Source organism: Phaenicophaeus curvirostris, chromosome 2 (assembly GCF_032191515.1).
Source record: "Phaenicophaeus curvirostris isolate KB17595 chromosome 2, BPBGC_Pcur_1.0, whole genome shotgun sequence".
Lineage (NCBI taxonomy): Eukaryota > Metazoa > Chordata > Aves > Cuculiformes > Cuculidae > Phaenicophaeus > Phaenicophaeus curvirostris.
In genome coordinates this window covers 91,606,655-91,626,648 of record NC_091393.1, presented here as the reverse complement: position 1 = coordinate 91,626,648, position 19,994 = coordinate 91,606,655, and the positions used below count along the sequence as shown (strand labels likewise).

At 40.7% G+C, this 19,994-nt stretch overlaps 1 protein-coding gene across 6 annotated transcripts in view; it reads left to right on the top strand.

Annotated features, from left to right (window-relative positions):
• TRERF1 (transcriptional regulating factor 1) overlaps nt 1-19,994 on the top strand; it is a 104,228-nt gene that overhangs the window by 22,376 nt on the left and 61,858 nt on the right. For 5 of the 6 annotated variants that reach the window (XM_069852866.1, XM_069852864.1, XM_069852865.1 and 2 more), the window contains exon 2: nt 7,488-7,543. The gene's annotated coding sequence lies outside the window, so the exon portion shown is untranslated. Of the gene's footprint in view, nt 1-7,487; nt 7,544-11,271; nt 11,479-19,994 lie in introns of those variants that run through there. The other variant, XM_069852861.1, reaches the window with a different exon arrangement.

The following is a 19,994-nucleotide window of genomic DNA, read 5'->3' as shown; positions in this document are numbered from 1 at the left end:
CCTTTTAAACTCATACATGCCCTTGTGCAGTGTGTTAGGAATACCACCTGGCATTATGACTTGCAGCAGACAATGCAGAACATCACCAAAACTGTCTCATTTGCTCAGTTTATGACATCTACTCAATTTTGGGTAGCAAGTAGCTCTTTGATTATCTTTTGAGACTGATTATAGTATTCTGTTGCTGTTCACAGGTTTTCAGTTGGAAAACAAAACTGGAAACAGACCAAGTTTATTCATTTGACTAAAGTGAAGAGCAAATTTTTAGTGTTTCTTTATGGGGTAATGTGTTTCTTGTGCTCAGGGTTTCTGTTTCCCCCACTGTGCTGGCATGCAAAGTGATTGATCTTAAGCACATTGCATACACTTCTAACTACAACCATATATGTGCACATAACGGAAGCATGTGACAAAGAAAAATGAAACATAGGGTTTGAGTTCAGACATTACACTTTTTGGGAACCTTTTCTCCTTGTTCCCTGGAGAGAGAAGTCTCAACTTGTTCCTGTGCAGTCTGTGCCACCTGGCACTGTGACTCCACAAGTGTTCTTTCTAATGTGTTGTGTGTACCATATTGGGAGAGTATGGCATTGCCGGATGGCCTGTGTGGTCAGGTATGAGTAACAGATAAAGGGTTTACATTTAGGAGAATCTTCTGTTGAATACTTAAAATGATCTGATGGCAAGCATGGCTTTAAAAGTTTAGGAGGAGTTGCAGTTTGGTGCTTGTTGGATGTGCACTATATTATTTGCTTATTTTCAACTATAAACCATTTGCTGAGTTTTAGTGACTCTGATGTTTAGTCTTTGCCCTCCCCCTTGTTTAGACATCAGTAGCCAAGTGTTTTGCCTCTCTATGTAGCCTCAAGTTGTGCTTTTTTCTAATGTAGTTGTCGGATCAAATTATTTATAAAAAGAGTACATCCTTTTGGACTTTGTGTAAACAGTCTTAAATACGTGCACAGGCAGAGAGATTCTTGTCTGTTTATCTAGAGTTGAAGCCCAAATATTAATAAATACTAACATTTAGTAGTGGGGACCCCCCTCCCCCCAAGCCCCCCAATCTTCATTTAAGTTTTCTTTTTAAGGAAAAGAAAAACTTTCACCTTGCCCTTGATCAAGTTACTAGTTGCATTATGTTTCTGCTACTGTGATTTGTCATGAGTTAGGGTAAGCGAGTGAACCATTTTGGAGTGGTTTCTGCTGGGCAGATATTGGCATAATCAAAACCATTGCTGCAATTGCTGGTGCATGTGTTTGGGGGTAGAATCTGCTGTCTTCAGGCAATGTGATGACTCCTGGTCTGTTAATTTTGGAATTAATGCTGAGAGCTGGAAGTCGTTTGCTAGCTGGCAGGGGTGCCATTTAAGGTTTCCTCGGAGCCAGGTTGGAGTTGGACTTGGACGCTTATTTGTAAGGTGTCTCAACAAAGTGCTTCTCTCGCAGCAAGGATTTGTGGGTGTTGAGGAGATTGGAGGGGGCTGGTATTGCCTTAGGCCCCCGCAGCAGGGAGATGCTCTCCTTGCTCCCTCTACTGCATCTTTTTGCAGGAGACCTGGGAGTTGCCCATCTGATTGACTGCCTTCAGCTGGATGAGGAGACAGGAAAGCAAGAAGCAAGATGCTGTAAAAGAGGAGCTGAGAAAGTTGCATCTTACAGGGGTTTTAAAGGTACTGACTGCTGCCAGGGTAACTTTATTTGTGTGATTATTTTAGCTTTCTGGCTTTTTTTTTTTTCTTTTTTTAACAAAACTTAAAATGTCTTCTTAACCAATGACATCAAGGTTTGCAAATCAAAACCAAATCTGACCATAGCACTACACTTGAATGAGCTGTGCTAATCTAAGACTGTTTCCTGCTTAGAACTTCTCCCCCATCCTCTCGTTTGGCACATGTACAGTTCTGCTTGCTGACAGATACCTTTGAGACACAAATCAGTTGGAAGTGTGTGGTGGTGACTGCAACAAGCTCAGTATTTCATGTGCTTATTGGCTACCTGCTCATGGATAGGAAGTAGGTGTTTGGAGTCATGTAGGCTACAGAGGAGTCCTGCATTTGTGAATTAGCATCCAGAATGGAGTGTGATCTTGGGTCCTTTTCGTCTGTTCCTGTCATCAGACAAAATGTAATCTGCAAATAAAAGTAATCCCCGTGCGAAGTTGTACAGTAAAAGCAGTGTACGAGCAGAATATTTTAGGTAGTGAATACATTTAACTGATACAATCCAGAGCAGTCCAGCTCTATAATCTGCATAAAAGCAGCCCCTTAAAGACCTTATGGTCTCATCTTCCACCAGCAACTCAGTGCCTGACTTTCACTTTCCTTATGCTAAGAGAATCGATAGAGAAGAACATTTGCTATTAGTGTTCTCTCTACGTTTTTCCAGACACTTTGGCCTCTGCAGAATGTACAGCCTCCCTTTTCTCTGCGTGGGAGAGTACAAACTGTTGCTGGAGGCAAAGATGAGAGATTAACATTCATCTGTTCTCTCCTGACTCTCTTTTCCATCCTGTGGGCATGGGAAACTTGCGAATGTGCTGCTCCTTTGGGGAGCCTTTCTACTTATTGCCCTGATGACAGAACAACAGAGTCCAGTAAGGTTGTGTGTGTTTCACATGGCTGATGAAATAGGCACACGAAAAAGCAAAGTGCAGTGGCTCCCCAGAAGAGGTCAGAGAGGAAGATGGAAAGACTGGCATAAGACGTAGGTCACTCACTTGCTAAGAGATCTCTGTCCAGAGTCTGTGTATTAAGGTCTTGATGCAAAATCTGCTTCCTCACTGGGGTCATTAGTGAAAAAAGGTAGGAATTTGTTTTGTGAGAGCTTTATTTTGAGCAGAGATACTGATTTATTTCATTCTTACTCTGTGTTTTAATATTCTGTTTATGGCCAGGAAATGTGATGGGGGAATATGGTGAAACAAATGTTTGGTTTTATTTTTTTTAAAAGAAGTTTTTCCCTGCGTGGAAGTTAATGCTGAAATAGTGCAGGCATCTACAATCACAGCAGTGGTTGGTAGCACTCAAATGCAGGTTCAGGAGATTTAGTTTCACTTTATGGCACTAGCAGGGACAGGAAAGGTTTTGCAAACACATGTTTCAGAATAGCCATGCTGCAAGGGGACTTCGCTGTTGTTGCCCTTTGGTCTCTGTTTACCCTTCACAGGAGACACGTACGGAGGTGGGTACACACCATGAGGGGTGATGTGTCTGCTTGCATCTGCTTCCTTCTGTGTGAGCACCATCCTCAGACTGCCTGTGCAGAAACAGCAATTGCCTTGTTGTTCCTGATACTGCCTGCTGCTACCAAATCAGAGGATTTCATTACATTAACAACCAGGCATTCTTTATTCCCTCAACCCCATCCTGATGATAGTCAGCGTTTACCAATTTAGAACTATGAAAGATTTTTTTTTCTCCATGAACTGCAATCAGGAGGTCTTACTTCTTCAGTTCGTAGCCTCTGTGGGAAAGAGGCCCACTGGGCTCTTCCCATCCTCCATACTTGCCAATGCTTGATGCCACCCAGCCGGATGCAATGAGCAGAATGCTACCACCAGTGTGCCACCACTGTGGTGGCCTGGAGGAGGTGGACCTGCTGATGGTGAATGGTGGTTGTGAGAATGATAGTCTGGGAAATCTTACAAGCACATAACCAGCAACTTGCATGAGGTGGTCGAAGGGTACCAATGCAGTATTTTTTTGGAAAGATGTGGTGAAGATTTTATCTAGGGCAGCATGTGTATTGCTGACAGTTGCAGGGAATTCCTATGGAGCTACTTGTTGAACTTCTGGAACCATATTGTTAAGTCACTGGATGTAGTAAGGTTCAGTACAAGAGGAACAAAACCTCTCATTCAGATAAAAACAGAGGAAGGGAAACGCTACCATGTGGGACTGATTCAGCCTGAACTGGTTGGTGCAGTACTGTGCAATTCCTCAGAAACATACTATAGGGTTGAGCTTTCCAGCTCAGATAGGTCTACATTCATGTTCAAGTCAGGCTTTGGAACAGAAGGATTAGCACCCTCTGTGTCTCACTTTGTTGAAAAAGAAAATTAAAAAATCTTGAGTGACAGCCATCTGCTAATGACATCACATCCAAACTCTGGCCTCTTATCTGGGGGCAGAGGATGATTTCTGTGGGGACAGGCACCATTCGGGGCAGAGGCAGGAGATGGTTTCCATGGGGTCAGACACCATTCAGTGTGGCAGAGCTCCCTGGGTTGTGCTGCTGCGTCCAGGAACCACCAGAGGGGCATGTGTGGGATGGCTTGGTATCTCTGTCCAGCCACCTTGTGTAGTGCCAAACTATTCCTGCCCAGAGAGAGTGAATCGGAGTTCTGTCGTACTGACAGAGTCTGCAACTCTTGGTTTATGAATCATTAAGAGAAGGTTTAAGCATTTCTGTGGAACAGAAGCTGAGTGATAGGGTGGTTAGAAGCCACTGTATTGACGGCTGGGGCAAAGAGATAGTAATTCCTTTTTCCTTATAGCCTGGTTGTTGGGTGCAGTGTTGTTTTGGAAACAGATTAGGTTGTGGTTTTCTACAAGCTGGCTATTAAAATAGGGCTACTGTCATGACGGGAACCAACATAAACCCTTAGTCTGATGCAGGAAATGAGCTTTTTTTAAAATTCTTTTCACCTTAGATACCGCACTCCCCAGCAAATGTTCAGTGAGCTTTGGTTTGCTTATGAGGGTGCCTTTTCTGAAGTCAACACATCTTTTTCTGTGTTGTATTTCTCTCTGTTATAGAAGGTGAATGCTGCTTGTGCCATGGTAGCTTTGTGGGAGCATGAACACCAGTAGGGCAGTAGAGAGTTAAAAAAAAATCCATTAATTAAAATATTTACATTGGAAGCTGCAAAGCATTTACTCTTAGAGTAAAACAAACTTCCCCATTGTTCTTGTATGATTGCTGCAGTCTCTGAAAATAGCCAGGAAGAGGTTGTGTTCTGAGGAATTTTACTGGGTTGGCAGGAGAATAGGAGGCTAGGGATACTTAAGTGAGCTCTTGGTTAGTGGCTCTCTTATATTTAATTCTTTGTCACATGGACAAAAGATGCTTTCCTCATAGGAAGAAAAAAACCCCAAAAAAACAGATCAAGAAAGAATCAATTAAAAAAACCCATAGTGGTAATATTATGTTGTATTATTCTGATAATGCCAAAAAATAAATGATAGCGGAGTGCAAGGTCCTGCACCTGGATCAGGGCAACTCCCAGTATCAATACAGGCTAGGGGATAAAGGAATTAAGAGCAGCCCTGCCTGGAAGAACTTGGGGGTATCTGGTGTATAAAAAGCTGGACATGAGTCAGCAGTGTGCTCTTGCAGCCCAGAAAGCCAACCATATCCTGGGCTTCGTGAAAAGAAGTGTGGCCGGCAGATTGAGGCAGGTGGTTCTGCCCCTTTACTCCGCTCTTGTGAGACCCCCATGTGGAGTACTTGTGTTCAGTTCTGGAGCCCTCCACTCAGCAAAGACACGGACCTGTTGGAGCAGGTCCAGGCAGTGACCACAGAAATGATCAGAGGCATGGAATACCTTTCCTGTAAAGAAAGGCTGAGAGAATTGGGGTTCTGCCAGGAGAAGAGAAGGCTCCAGGAAGGCCTTATCACAGCCTTTTGGTACTTAAAGGGGGCTTATAAAAAAGTTTGGGACAAACTTTTCAGCAGGGCCTGTTGTGACAGGACAAGGAATACTAGTTTCAAACTAAAAGATTAGATTCAAACTAGCTATGAGAAAGATGGTTTTGATTTTTTACAATACAAGTGGTGAAATGCTGGAACAGGTTGCCCAGTTAGGTGGTGGAAGTCCTATCTCTGGAAACATTCAAAGTCAGGTTGGCTCCAAGAAACCTCAGCTAGATGAAGATGCCTGTGCTCACTGCGGGGTATTGGATTAGATGGCCTTTAAAAGTCCCATTGAAATCAAACCGTTCTGTGATCAGTAAATGATAAAATAGTATCCACTGGATGAAAGGTTTGTTTTTAGCATTTCAAGTGTATACTAATGTACCCTTTGAAGGGGAAGAGAGAAGTATCCCAGCACAGACAATTTGGACTGTGGCTCCCAGGCAGCCCTCCTGGCTGGGAACCCATGTGCTTTGCTGGTGGGGAAGCAGTGTGGTCAAGGAGATCACCTTTCTGTGGCACTGAGCACCTGCAGTTCCTGCTGGGGCCTGGCACTGTGGCTACTTGTTGTCCAAGAAAAACAAAGCAAGGGTGCAAATTTGGGATGTCAGATCCCTGAAACCTAATGTTTTCTTTGCATCCAAGTTTTGTATTTCAGTTGTGGGAATACCCTTTGTAGCATCACTACATTAAAACTGTTGGCTTCAAATCCTTCCATTGCTGTCCTTCAGATAAATGGATTGAAAAACTAAGGATTGTTTTGCTGTTGGGGGTGTTGTGTGCGTGTTTTTGGGTTTCTTGGTTTATTGTGCGGTGTTTTTTGTTTGTTTGTTTAAGTAGTATTCTCTCATATAGTGTGTGATCTCAGTTTTGTGCAGTTCTGGCCTATTTCAGCCTGGCTTGTGGACAGGATGTTGAAAAGGCTAAAAGGGTGTGTGGAGGGGTTGTTCTGTTTGATTTTTTAGATCCTTGATTCTTATTTCTCACTCTAGGCAGACTCAAGCTTTTCAAAGTTGCTAGGTGGGGGTTTTCTCTTCTGCCCTAGTGACTCATGGACTGGCTGGATTGCAGGTCATGTTTCCTTTTCTTAGTAGTACCATGGAAAAGTGTTTGTTCAAGCCTGAGTTTGTCATGACTGTAAATTTTATTAACAATTCCAAGGTAGCATTTCTGTTTGTTAGAGGAAAGAGTACCATGCACCTGACCCCAGGTATACCGGACTACGTCATGTTTACCTATATAATAAAATCATCTCTTGTTGCATTGAAAGGTTGCTTTGTTAAGGTATTAAGAAATTAAATGTACTTGTTCAGGGTAGGTGTCATTTAAACTTGTGCTTGAGACCTTTCTTCCATCCATTTCTTGCGTGTTTTACTGTATTTAAGAAAGGCTGCATGTTGATTGTTTCTTGGCCTGGAGATAAAGTGCTACATGCCCAGGTTTGATACACTGATGGAAAGTTGTCTCTGCTATGCATAACACTGCTGTGATTACTTCTAACCGTTTCCACTGGTCTCATTTCACAGCCATTCACATTTTGTAATTTGATGCTCATTTAATTTAATGAGAGGATGCTGGAGACTTATTTATGACTCGGCAGGGTAACCTGTAGACTTTGGCCACCTCTGTTATCCTTGTTGAAGGAGGAAGAGTACATTTCTTATAGAACGTGTTACAATTTTAATTCTTGTATGTCCAGGTTACCCAGATTGCCACAGACTGGAGGGTGACTTGCCTGGGGTGTAGATCGTAATGGAATGGCAGCAGAAGTTTAACTTTTTCTTGAGCTGCTTATTAGCCTTTTTTTTTTAAGGTTATCAGGAGGTATTAATGGATTTTTCTTTTTGTTACAGATGGAATTTTATGGCTTGCTGGATTCTGAATAGGACAAGGAGATGTGTCTGATAAGGTAAGAGACAGAGAGAAAGATAAACATCTTTCTACAGAAAACAGTCTGATTGGCTTTGTGTTTGCATTGAAGACAAACCTTTCTGGCAAATAGTTAAGGAGATTTTAAATTACACTTGCCCCTCACCCTCCGAGCAGAGACCATCTGTGTTCTTTCTATACAGTTTCTGTCACAGTCCTTTCTCCTGGTGAATTGATCTACAAAGTCCAGAAGGCAAAAATGTACGCCTTTACAGGTGTGGGGGTTAGCAAGATAGATCATACTTATCCTACTGTTTCAGAGTTTTTTCTACGGTAACAGATGAAGTGAAAGAGGTTTTGTTCAGCTTTGAGATGTCTTTCTACCTGTCCTGTAGTTTTGAAAGGTAAAAAGATCTTTGAGCTGTTTTAACTTCTATGCTTTAGAACTTGTTTTTTCCTGTTGTAGTTTTTTCAAATTTGTACTGTTTTTACTAGGGCAGAGTGTATATGAGTAGAAAACCTCTAAGTTTCAATTTGAAATGAGTATTTGCTGTCAATAACATGCTGAAGGAAGCTGTAAGTTTGATATTTTTGTATTTTTTTCAAAATTTTTTAAATACTTTTTTTTTCTTTCGGTTTCTGGTTCAGAGGCTTCCAGTAACAGAGAAGAGTAGATGTCTTTAAAACTCTTAGGTGCTGGAATAACCATGTTCAAACAACAGAGCCAAACACAGTAGCAGTGTTATATAGGAATTGTTGGTGTCTTTGAACTTATGAGCCACTCTGCGACTATCTAGCTTTATCACTTACGTGTTTCACTTTGTCTCCTCTGTCTTGTTGAGCTTTGTGCCATTTACAGGCCTCAAAAATCCCTATTATTCTTTTTGTCTTTTTGTTGGAAAATGTGCTGTAAGCAGTTAAATGCATGATATTTTTATATGAGGACCAAGACTAAATGATTTTTTCCTTGGTTTTGGAGATTTAGCTCTAATAGAAACTCAAGTTTTTGGGGGTGGATTTTTCCATTTAAATTTTGTTTGCTAAGTAGAGTTAGCCTTTGGAGGGTGGCTGCCCAAGCAAGAACTTGAAATGGCTCTTGGCACTGCATGGAGTATACAAGAATCAGACTTGCTTGCTGCTTAGTTTTTTGGTTGTTTTTTTTTTTTTTTTTTTTTCCACAAGAGTTAGGCATTTTGTCCATTCAGACTACCCTACTACTGTTGAATCGGATTATCAATATTTTATTTAATGGCTTACTCTTTACCCAAAGATGGTCTTGTAATAACGTGTATAGTTCATAAAATACAGCCCTTCAGGTGGGAGGTCTTGCGGTTTGCAATGCTGTTACACAAAGCGCCTCACATGCATGCCTTGCTTGTTATGTAAATGAGATTCTTCACTTGCACACATTTTAACCAGTCTGCCTATATGCCAAGAACTAGTAATTAAAATTACTTTCAGGACTACTTAGAGCGTGTTAAGCCCAGCCTGTGCTGGCACCGCTCTGCATGCAGGCAGTCCAGCAGCCATCCCATTGCACACCTGCCACTGGCATTGCTGTAGCTGGAGCTACGCAGTGCCCACCACCGCACTGCTGCTGGTGTGTGTGTGGTCTTGACAAAAAGCAGCATGGCCAGTATGGGATAGGTAGAAATGTTGGTGTTCGGGTTGGTTTCGTTTAGCAGATTCAGTTGACTGAGAAGTTGTTTTTGTCTGGTGTCAGTTTGGTGCTGGGGACCTCTTTGGCATGCACGTGGGACGGCAACTTAGTTGTACGAACTCATCTGCCAGTGTTTTTGGAGAGGTTACTACTGATATACATATATAAAGTTTATGTTTATTATGTAGTTTAGTTTTAAGTACTGTTCTTTTCTGCAGTGTGGCATAACACGGGCAGTTCTTGTAGCACAGCGGTTGGCTGCTGTTGTACCGTCTCTCCCTCCTGTTTCCTCGTAAAACAGCCACCATGGAGGTTCTGCCTCTAGTAAGTTCTGCAGCTTGAGGCCATGACTCCCTCTCTCACCACAGCTTTATTGCCAGCCGGAGGCACGTGTGAATTGTGAGCCAGATCCCTAACAAATGCAGGACTGGCTTTAAAATGAGATTCTGGGAGGAAGAAATGACACTTTCCACTACTTGTCTTCCATCTTTAGAAGAAAATATTCTGCCCTCGTTTTGTGTGATACCATCTCAGGGTTAAAATGAGTCCTGAGCTGTGAGTGCTGGTCTCTTCATCCATTCCCTGTCCCTCATTCCTTCAGCTATTCCTTAATATTACTGCATCACTGTTATTTATTTTTTTTTAACCCTCCTTTAATGCATTCCCTCTTCCTGTTTACATTTTGGTTTCCATCCTTCCAGACAGGCATCTGCGCCCTGTCCCGATCATGCTCTCAGGTCCTGTCTGTGCCTTCTGTCCATGTTTTCCATTGGTTGCATACAGTTTTCACAGATACTTCCTGACCTGTTCCCTGATATTTCTTCTTCTGGAGGGTTACTTCTGAAACACTGGAGTGTTTCTTGCTGCTGTTGTTGCAATAAGAAATGGTCCAGTCTGTAGAGGGAGTAATCTTGTTTTAATCCTAGTCATGGTGACTTCCTTGTAATGGCTGGCTGTTGGCATCCATCCTGTTGATTATGTGACAGGATCAAATAAAAAAGATGAACATTAAGCTCTTTTAGTATGCCTGAAGCCTGATGATGAAATTACAAGACTTGGCGAGCTTGCAGTGATGTTGATAGGTGCCAGATCTTTCACTCAATATTTTTTTTCCGTCCCTTGTATTTCCCTGTGCCTTTACCTTCCTTCTTTCCAAGAAGCCTGAAGCCCTCGTGAACTGCAATTCAGGTTTCACATGAATTTTGCCTGATAGCTTGAATCATAAATATAAAACTGTTCTATAAGGCCTAATCTATTTCCAGAGGTACATTTACGAGATAAAAGTTACTTTGAACACTTGGAAGGAAATGAGACAATGTCATTTAAGAATGACAAGGAAGTAACTGTGAGCAGGCCTGTTTTCACCCACAGTTATCTTAAACATGATGAATTGTAGCTCCAAGGTCGCTTGCATCAACAGTTCTAAGTTAGATTCCCAATTAATATTGATTATCTGAAAAGCAGTAGGTGGATGTATATTCTATTATTAATAGCTGTTAATGCATTTTATAATAGCAATCTGTTTTACAAACATTTTCTGGTTGCTCTTTTTTTAATGAGTCTTGGCAGTGAAAACCCTGGTTTAACATGTGCAGAACTATGGTAACTCATTGAAATGTTTGTTTCCTTGCATTTTGGATGTGGTGGTGGTGTGGTTTGGGTTTTTTTTTAATTGAGTAGCACTTTATTTTGAGACAAAATTGAGACAAAGTCAGAGAATGATTTCTGTCTGAACTGGTGCCTTGTAGTTTCTTCTTGTGTTTGTGCACAACTCTTGTATCACCGCTAGATGAGTTTTAATAACCTCCTTTGACATTGCCTATGAATATTTCTGTATTCACAGAAGCCATCTTGGAAAATATTGCAAAATAAGAAAGCTTGTTTGAGTAAAATAGTAACAAGTAGTTTGAGTTCCTTTTCTTACGCTGTTCAGTTTTTTTGTCACAATATGTGGAAAGTACCTGGAAAACACAGGGAGAAAAATGGGAGATCTCTTGTGTGTAAGGACAAGCTTCAGATAACAAAGTGGGGGGTGGGAGAAGAAAATGCTTACATAAATGTAGACATCAAGGTAAATGCTTTTTCCTTTTCTTCCAGAAAATTTGAATATTTGCACAGTCTGATGTTTTAAGTTGTAAATGCTTAACACTTCTAAAAGAATAAATTACTTCAGTGCCTGAATGTGTAGATAACTGTCAGCTTCAAAGGATCAAGTGAGTTGGAAGTAATGTCTGGAGAACTTGGTATAGGAAGCTACCAGGTGGAATATAGAAAGCAGGGGAAGTACATTCAACGAATGTAACAGAGGACTAGGTGTAAGTTTAAATACAAATTAAGACTAATTGTGTTTGAGAAAAGTGAATTTCTGTGGTTCTGCTTTTAATGTAAAAGTGGAATACTCACTTCCCCTCCCTGTCTCTGTCACACTGGGTTTCCCAAGCTGCTTGCTGTAAGAATGGTGCTGCTTCTATAAAAGTTGAGATGGAAAATTAACCTATTTAATACTTTCCAACCTATTCTTACTAAAAACGCCACCTTTTGCTGTACAATATCTTTATAAGCTGGCTGGTTCTGTAAGATGTAAATAACTTTGCTGCCTTACGTAATTAAGAGAAAATGAAATCAGTAATGTAAAATGCACGTTAAATCCATGGAGATAAGACGGAAAGAGCCATTTCAGCTTTTGCTTGAGAAGTGAACTGGTCTGAAGTTCCTCTCAGAGTCCACAAAGCACAAACAAGACAGTGTAGTTCAGCACTGCGGTCTCAGGGATGCATGTTGCCCATCTTTCACCTAAAGCAGTGAACAAGTGCAAGGTACTAAACCTGGCAAAACTATCAACTTAGACTTCTCCTTAGGGTTATCTTCCTGGCCCAAGTTCCCTGGGCTCCAATGGAACAGAGGCATAAAGGCAGCATCAGGACAGACCCTGGGGGTTTCACCTGTCCCTTCTGGGTGGGCACTTGCCAGAGCAGGTCTGCAGCATGACTTGAGCATTGCTGATGCAGCTTATGACTGAGCCCACCACCCTGGCTGGACGCATCCTTCTTTCTTCCTTCTCTGAATGCGGTGTCACTGGAGCTCAGAGGCATGGTGTGAGCAGCAGGTGAACCTCTAGTTGATGAGTATGCAGGGTACCAGCTCTGTGGCTCTGGGGCAGCCGCCAATTTCAGTACTTGAAAATAGCACTGGCAGTCAGGAACTTCTAACTGCAGCTCTGCTAATGACTAGTGCTGTGGTTTTGGGCAACTCCCTTGGTTGTCTTTGAGTCAGCTCCCTTGTCAGTAAAAAGGGGATAGTACTCCTTTGTAACTTACTACTGAGATGAAAAATTATTGTTCTTCAGATCTCAAGATCCTACCATGTATTGTTACCATTGGTATGGAGAGGCCTCTCGGCTTTTTTTGAGAAACTCTGGCTCCAAGAACACAACAGGTTGTCGGACTGTTGTGGCATTTTTTTTCCCTGTTAACTTATGAAACAGATCAGGTTGATTCTCAGTGCTGAAATGTTAGCCACTATTATTGACCATTTGAATCTCGTCCCACTCTCCTCCCCTTCTTCTCCACAAGTCCTTTCTTGACTGTCCACTCTTCATATCAAACCTTTCCCAAATGAATTAAAGACAGGATGTCAGATACAGTTAAAAAGGGAAATTTTAGTTGAGGCTGAAGGTGGAGTCCTAGCAGTGAGGCTAATGGTTTGCCGCTGGTATAGCAAGGTAGATACATGTTCCGCTTTTTTCTTTGAAACCCATTTAGCATGGAGGCTGTGCAGTTTCCAGACTCTGACTTGGTTGCCGACCTGAGGTGTGCCAGTAACTTGCCATTTTAAAAAAGCAAACAAATAAGCATAAAAATAGCTTTGGGGGAACCCAATGAGTGAAAAGCTGCAGAACTCACATCTGAGGTTTAACTTAGGTTAAAAACCCTAAGATATTTAAATTAAAGGAAAATATTAGTTAAGGTACCCAGACAGAGCTCTGAGAACAGCAGAAGCTTGTTTGCTGTTAATCTTCCCACAAAAAATTGTGCTCTCTTGGTTCATGATTGACCCCCAGCTGTAGGTGGTAGCTTCCCACTCCTCTATAAAGCTGATGTTTTAAGGAGCTGAGGACTCTCCCTCATCCATCCGTTTGAATGGTGGACTTGTACGGGGCAGGCAGCTGTTGGTGTTCCTGCTGTATGGGTAATTTCTACAGTGAATTGATAACTTCTGTTGTTACTTTATAGAGATGCTCGCTCGTGATTCTAAATGACAGTGGGAGACACATCCCATTTGTAAATAATGATTTTCCTTCGAGAGGACGTTAGGCAGTTCTTTTGTGATATAGAAGTACTTGTGTTTTGTTCACACATGTCGTAGCAGGATGGCAAACTTTTGTTCTCTTTATCCTTGGAGAGCTGTAATGTAATGTGTTGTCCAGGTGTTCTTGTTTAATGCAATTCAGTATGAGTTAAAAAGTGGAGAGAGGAATGTCTGAGTATCCTAAGTTTTGGTGCTCAGATCTGCCATGAGTGATTCTTCTTGGGAATTATTTTATGTTCCTGCTTTAGCCTCGCAAAAATCTGAGTCTCCAGCACCAGTTAAAATTAGAGCAGCAGAATGGTGAATGGCAGTCTGGCCTGGAGCTCTAGGAAAAGCCTTGAATATCCTGAAATGAGGCTTTGGAGCTATATGAAGACAGATGAACTTTGATTTTAATATTCTGGTGGTAAGGAACAGCTTCTGAGAAGATGTACTCCCAAGAGTCGTACTGGTTGGAGTTACTTAAACACAGAGGTTTGTATTTTTGAATGGAAAGCATTGCTACGAATTGGGGAAGATGTAAATGGCAGAGAAATTGTACAGGATTTTGGTCAGCTGAATAAGACAAAGTGGTTCTAGTGGATTCTGCGTTTTGCAGACTTGCTGTTGGCAAGTTTATGAACGTAATAAACATCAATCAATTGTAATTATATACAGTTAGGCAGTGGAGATTAATTCTAAACTGTTCAAAATGTGTTCTGCTGCCCAGCAGCATCTTTGGGGGCTTTGTTTTGGCTAATGTATTTTTTTATCTTCTGAGTAAGTATCGGTAGAGACATCCAGCCATTTTTTTAGTAAGTCACTGATAACCATTATTCTACTTGATAAGCCAAATATGCAGACTTTTAAAACTCTTAGTATAATATGTATTTTCTGAATCTTTAGCTGTTCTTGTGATATTTTCTTTTTGGAAGTGAATAGACCAGAAATGCATGTTGCTTTTGGTGTTACTGTTCTTTAGATAATACTCTCTTTCACTGCCTTGCTTTATACAAAATAATGTTCTTATCTGTCCGGAGGCTACATTTCCTTGCTTAGCTGCAGATTCATGCAGGAAGTTTAGTGTCTAGATTGTGTCTGCTCTGACCCCTAGACTTTTTTTACAGGATCATTGCCTTCCCAAATGTGATTCCCCAAGGGTAACTCTGATATTTGTGGTTTGGTTTTTTTTTTGTTCCTAGGACTTTGTAACTTTGTGTTATTGCTGTATTAAAACCAGCTCCTGTTCAGATAAACTACACCTAGCAAAAAATACACTTTTCCATAAAGTAACCTGATTTGTTTTCTGCTTTGTGTTGCTCCCAGTTTCATGTTCTGTGTAGATAACAAGAAGTGATTTCATGTTTCCTTTCAGATCCATGGTAATGGCAGTGGACAGCATCTCATCACGCCCACAAAATACCAAAGAAAAACTATGAGATGAAGGGGGGCACATGCTGTACATTAGAGATAACACAGGATTTTGAATCTCTAAATTGCACTTCTTGTGCTTTGCAGTTTGGCTTTGTGTGAATATAATGACAGCTTTGAATTATTTCTTTTAATTATTGCGGAGGGGTGGGGGAGTAGTCGTTTTGGTTTTGCGAAGTAGCACTTTTCTAGTGAATTCTATTCAAACTACTTGTTCTTTTTTGAACGTGAAACTTAATACAGAATTTAATGTAGAATTTAGTATAAGAACTAGACTCTTTTGGACTATTTCTTAGATTAAGTACCAGGCAGTTGCATATTTACCATCAACTAATAGTCAAATTTACTGTGTAACGAAGACTTGGCTAAAACTAAATGAATATCTCTCAACTTCCTGTGGGTGGTAGAGTGTTTTGTGTGTGTGCGTGTACATGCTGCTTACCAATAAGGAATAAAGCAACTTTCCTCTTCTGAGATGGCTGTGTTGCCAACTTCTATACTGTTGAAGTAATTTTGTTAAACAGGCTAAAGAAAAAAGTTCATAAATTGTCAAAAGGAATTTCTTTACAAATTGTGCCAACAGGGTTGGGTCTGTTTTTCCTCCTTCATTTTATCCGAAGGAAGAAAAGCTTGTTGCTTTAGTACTTCATTAGCCTTTTGCTTTCAAATAGCGAGCCTTGACACTATACAATTTTCATGATTTATTATAGCAGTTGCCTGTGAGTATAGTGTTTGAACACACCTGTTGGAGACTTAAGAAGTCAAGACCTTTACTTCTGTATGGATGTTGTACACAGCCTCATTTTATGCATTTCACTGCACCTATTTCTGAAGTGATTCAAGTAATCTGTTTGGGGCAGCATGGGAAGTCTGTGGAGGCTGGCATACCCTCCCACTGAAGCTGTCTCCTGATTGGTCAGGGGAATACTCTGCATTTGTCCAGCTATTGTAGGCTCAGATGATATTTACTCCTAATAAATACTACTGGTGTGTTGAAGTTTGCCTGTATTATATCTGTAACAGTGGATAAATGCATGCTTCGTGTGTCACTTGATTGGAGAGACCAGCTGTTGTTCCTCAGTTTTGATTTGAGCATTGGAGCCAAGTGAGGGTTTGTTCTTGTTTCTTCAATTTCCAGACACGGTGTGAGGAAATGGAAGGGATGAGAGGACATGTTAGGAATACCCTAGTGAAGAGTAGAGTCTAGAGATGCTTTGTGGCTTTGACTACTTGAAGATGAGAACTGTTGTATAATACAGATTTAGCAGATGGTTAAGGGTCATCTGTAGGATAATTTTGGGTTATTTAATTGGTTTCTGGTGAAACCTAATTGTGTGAGGCTTGAGTAAAAGTAGCAATGGCCACTGTTAGCAAAACCGTAGCTGGCAGTTGTTTATGATGAGGTATTCTCTTTCACTGCAAAAGTACTTTTAATAAAACAAGGAATTGAGAGCCTTGTGTCTAGATGACGTGTTCATGGGTCCTAGCGCAGGAATCAAAACAAGTAATGCCCTAGTGAGTCACATACGGTTAGGAGTTCCCATGCTGCTTAGCTTGCCTTCTTTTCATACACGCTTTAGGTTTTTTGTAACTGATCAGATTTGAAATTCTTTTCTTAGGTTGTCAGATGATGCATAATATTAAAGTGTCAGTCCTTTTCTGGCTGCTTGTCCTCTTTTGTATGTATTTATATTTAGTTCCTATTAAAGAAATGCTATTATACAATGACATGGAAGTATATCTGAAGAAGAGTTGAAAGACAGGGAGAGAGATTGACTTTCCACATTCTTTTCCTCTCATTTAAAACAAATGGAGACTTATGCGATATTTAACCAGCAGTGTCTGACTTATCCAGGGAAATTATTTTTAAAGACCAGACCCCAAGAGTATTCTTTTCATTTGGAAGGGGTTGACATCAGCTTTTCAGGTTCAGGCAGCGTGGCTGGTATCTGGGATGTAGAAACACAGCCATACAGGTTGCTGTTGGCAAGAATGTTGTTCATGTGAGTAGTTTCCTTAACAGGTGATGAACTTCTTCCTTAATGGTTTAATTACTTAATCTCAGGAAATCCTTGGGGGGAAAAAAAAGATGTCTGAGAAGTTCTGCCAGAGTGTGGTAATAAAGGAGAGAAGGCATGACAACTTTTGAAGTTAGATGCGGGGCAGGAAGCAGTGGAGCAAGCACTGGCCAGAAATGCTGACATACAGAATCAATCTGGGGAGGTGGGACACAAATTCTTCTAGTGGTTAGCCCAACAGCCAGGCAGTTTAGCCTGAGCGTACCTCTGAGTTCCACCTGTGAGATGAATTATAATAGGTGCCTCAAAAGTGCATTTAGTGGAAGATCATAGGATGCTTTGAATAAAGCTTTACAAAGTGCCTGGTGTTCTTACTATTAATACTCAGTAGTTTGTGTGTATCTCTTAAGTAATAAGGAAAATACAGTGTGCCAGATTTGTGAAGTTGGAGAAATGTTTGCTCCTTACTGGAGGAGTTGAAAGTGCAGATGGAGAAGGGAGGACTGAAATCGAGATATGGAAGAAAAATGCCCATGGACTGTGGATGTGGTTTTGAAATCTTTCATCTTGTCCCCTCATGGTTCCAAATGAGCTTTGTAGGTGGCTGGTGTTTCTGATCAGGGTGAGAGGAAAGGGAGTGCTCACCAATAGAGAGGAAGCTGAGGAAGCTGGTGCTCAAACTCTTATTTGAAGAAAATCAGACAAACCAGGAACTGCTATAGTCCTTTTCTTAAATAGGAAATACATGCAACCACAAAAGACACGCGCAGAGCTATGTGTCTGGTTAGAACCTATATTAGAAATCTGCAATTTCAATAAACAGTCTCTCAGCCTACTTTGTCATTTAGGTCACACTTAAAAAGTAGAAAAAAAGCAACTATGCAGCACACCAGCAAATAAGTAGTAGTGGCATTTTAACCTGCATGTCCACAGTAGGGTTGTGCTTTCAAGTGATGAGTTAATCAATTCTACTCAGTGTCTCTGAGATATAGGAGCTCTTCATAGTGAGGAAGCATCTTTGCCGTCCTGTCTGAGCTGTCCCTAGGTTCAGTGTGTCTCTGTCTTGCCTGGGCTCTGCTGTTCCTCCACCACAGGCTTGATGTGGGCTTATAAAAATCACTTGGTTCACTTGAAGCCAGCTCATAGCGCATGGGAAAGATTCGCATCGTCTCAGATGGCTGGAGCTTCTTGCTGTCTTTCAGTTATTTTAGTTGTTAACAATGAGGTGTGAACTTCCTGTGAGCAGAACTGCCTTTCTCTTGCTTGGGATACTGTCATTCAGAAATGAACAAACTGCTACCCTTTAACTTTTGTGTTTTGGCCTCCAATCACAAAAACCCCAAGCCCTCCTTCTTCAGAGAAGCGAATCCTCAGTTTGACTGCTTAGGAACAGGTACGTGGTGATCGGGGCATTACACTAATAAGCAAGTTATCTGTCCTTAGTTAATTCTGACCAATTAAACACTATTTTTAAGTGAGCACTCGCAGGTGTGATTTTAGCTAATCCTAGGGAAGTCTTTGTGGCTAGTAATTAATTCTGGTAATTTATTCCGCTGCTGAACTAGGGTTCAACAAATAACTGCACTGTTTTGACTTAAGCAATGCTGACATGAGGAGATGTGTTGAAAATTTTGACCTTTGTTAAAAAGTTGAAGCTCTATTAAACTTTAGCTGAGGAGAACAACACCTCTAGGTCTACATTTTGGTGTTTTCATCCCCTAAATAAATTGATGTAGGCAAAGCAGCACTGGATGATTTGGAATGGTTTCTAGACCTCTACTTTTTAAGAGAATCTTCTCCTACAGGCTGCAACATCAGGTGATGTCCAGCTCTATTGTGATGGTGCATTCAGACTCTTCTGCCCAGTTCTTCTTTTTGTGCTACTTTACTAGCACACTGTCGCAACACTGGTGCCATTTGTTGAAAAGATAAAAGTTCTTTTACTCTAGAAAAGCAAAAGTAGTACAACTAAGTTGATACTTCTGTGTATAAATATTACTGCTATTTAATAATGATAGGAATCCTCCTTTTTTGAGGTGAAAACACAAGAAGGACTGTCTTCTGAGAAGCTGTTGTGACTCGGCTTCAGTCAGGTTTTTGAATAGTCATTAAATGGTTTATCGTGTATGAGAACAGAACAAAAACATTTTTGTATTGGAAGAATGAGTATCTGGTATGACAGTACAGAGCAAAAGTTTATTATGCATATGCAGTTGAAATAAGTTAACTTCTTTAAACTGTATTGTAGGCACAGTGCTCCTGTATTTGAAAAAGTTTCATGACTCCATATAACCATATCAACATGTTTCCATAGTTAATTTCCAGCCTACAATTGTATTATCTTTTGTCTAATGGAACATCATCATATTAAGTAAACTAATAACCATAATGTTAATGTTGTTGATGTTTTATTAGATACTACATTAAAAAAACCTAACAAGCTACAATCCTGCATTCACTTAACTGGGATATTTAACTCATGAAGCTTTTCTGTGAGGGGAGAATTAAGGTTGCATTTGAAAATACTGTATTCGCTACTCAAACTGGACCAGTATAGGACAGCATGCCATATTGTTGCTTGTGAGGATATCGAATATATACCCAGTGCTCTTCAGCACTTCTCTGCAGAGAGGAATGCATTTTATACCTGTCACATTTATGTATATCTACATGTATTAAGCAAGCAGAGAAATAATGGCAGTGAGTATAAATGGCTGATGAGGCAATGTAATTACTTGGAAGGGAATGGAGAAATAACTACAAGCCTAGGTAGAACTGAGTAATTTTATTTCAAAATCACTGATAATTATACTGAATAAAGTTATTTTGTGTTAAATTTGCACAAAAAGTTGGCGATATGGCAAATCATGATGTGTCTGTCACACTTTGTCATTCCCTTTGTCACAGGGGATTAATTTCCTTTTTGGTATGGACTTATTTGTATAATACAAATGTTAGCACAGACCAGCCCACCTCTGTATATTATGGAGGGGGAAGGGCTTGCTACATTCTGCATAGCAGTCTACATTGAAAGGGATCAGAGACAATAGTAAAAAAAGCTAGCAAAACAATGAGTCCTTGCAGCACTTCTAACA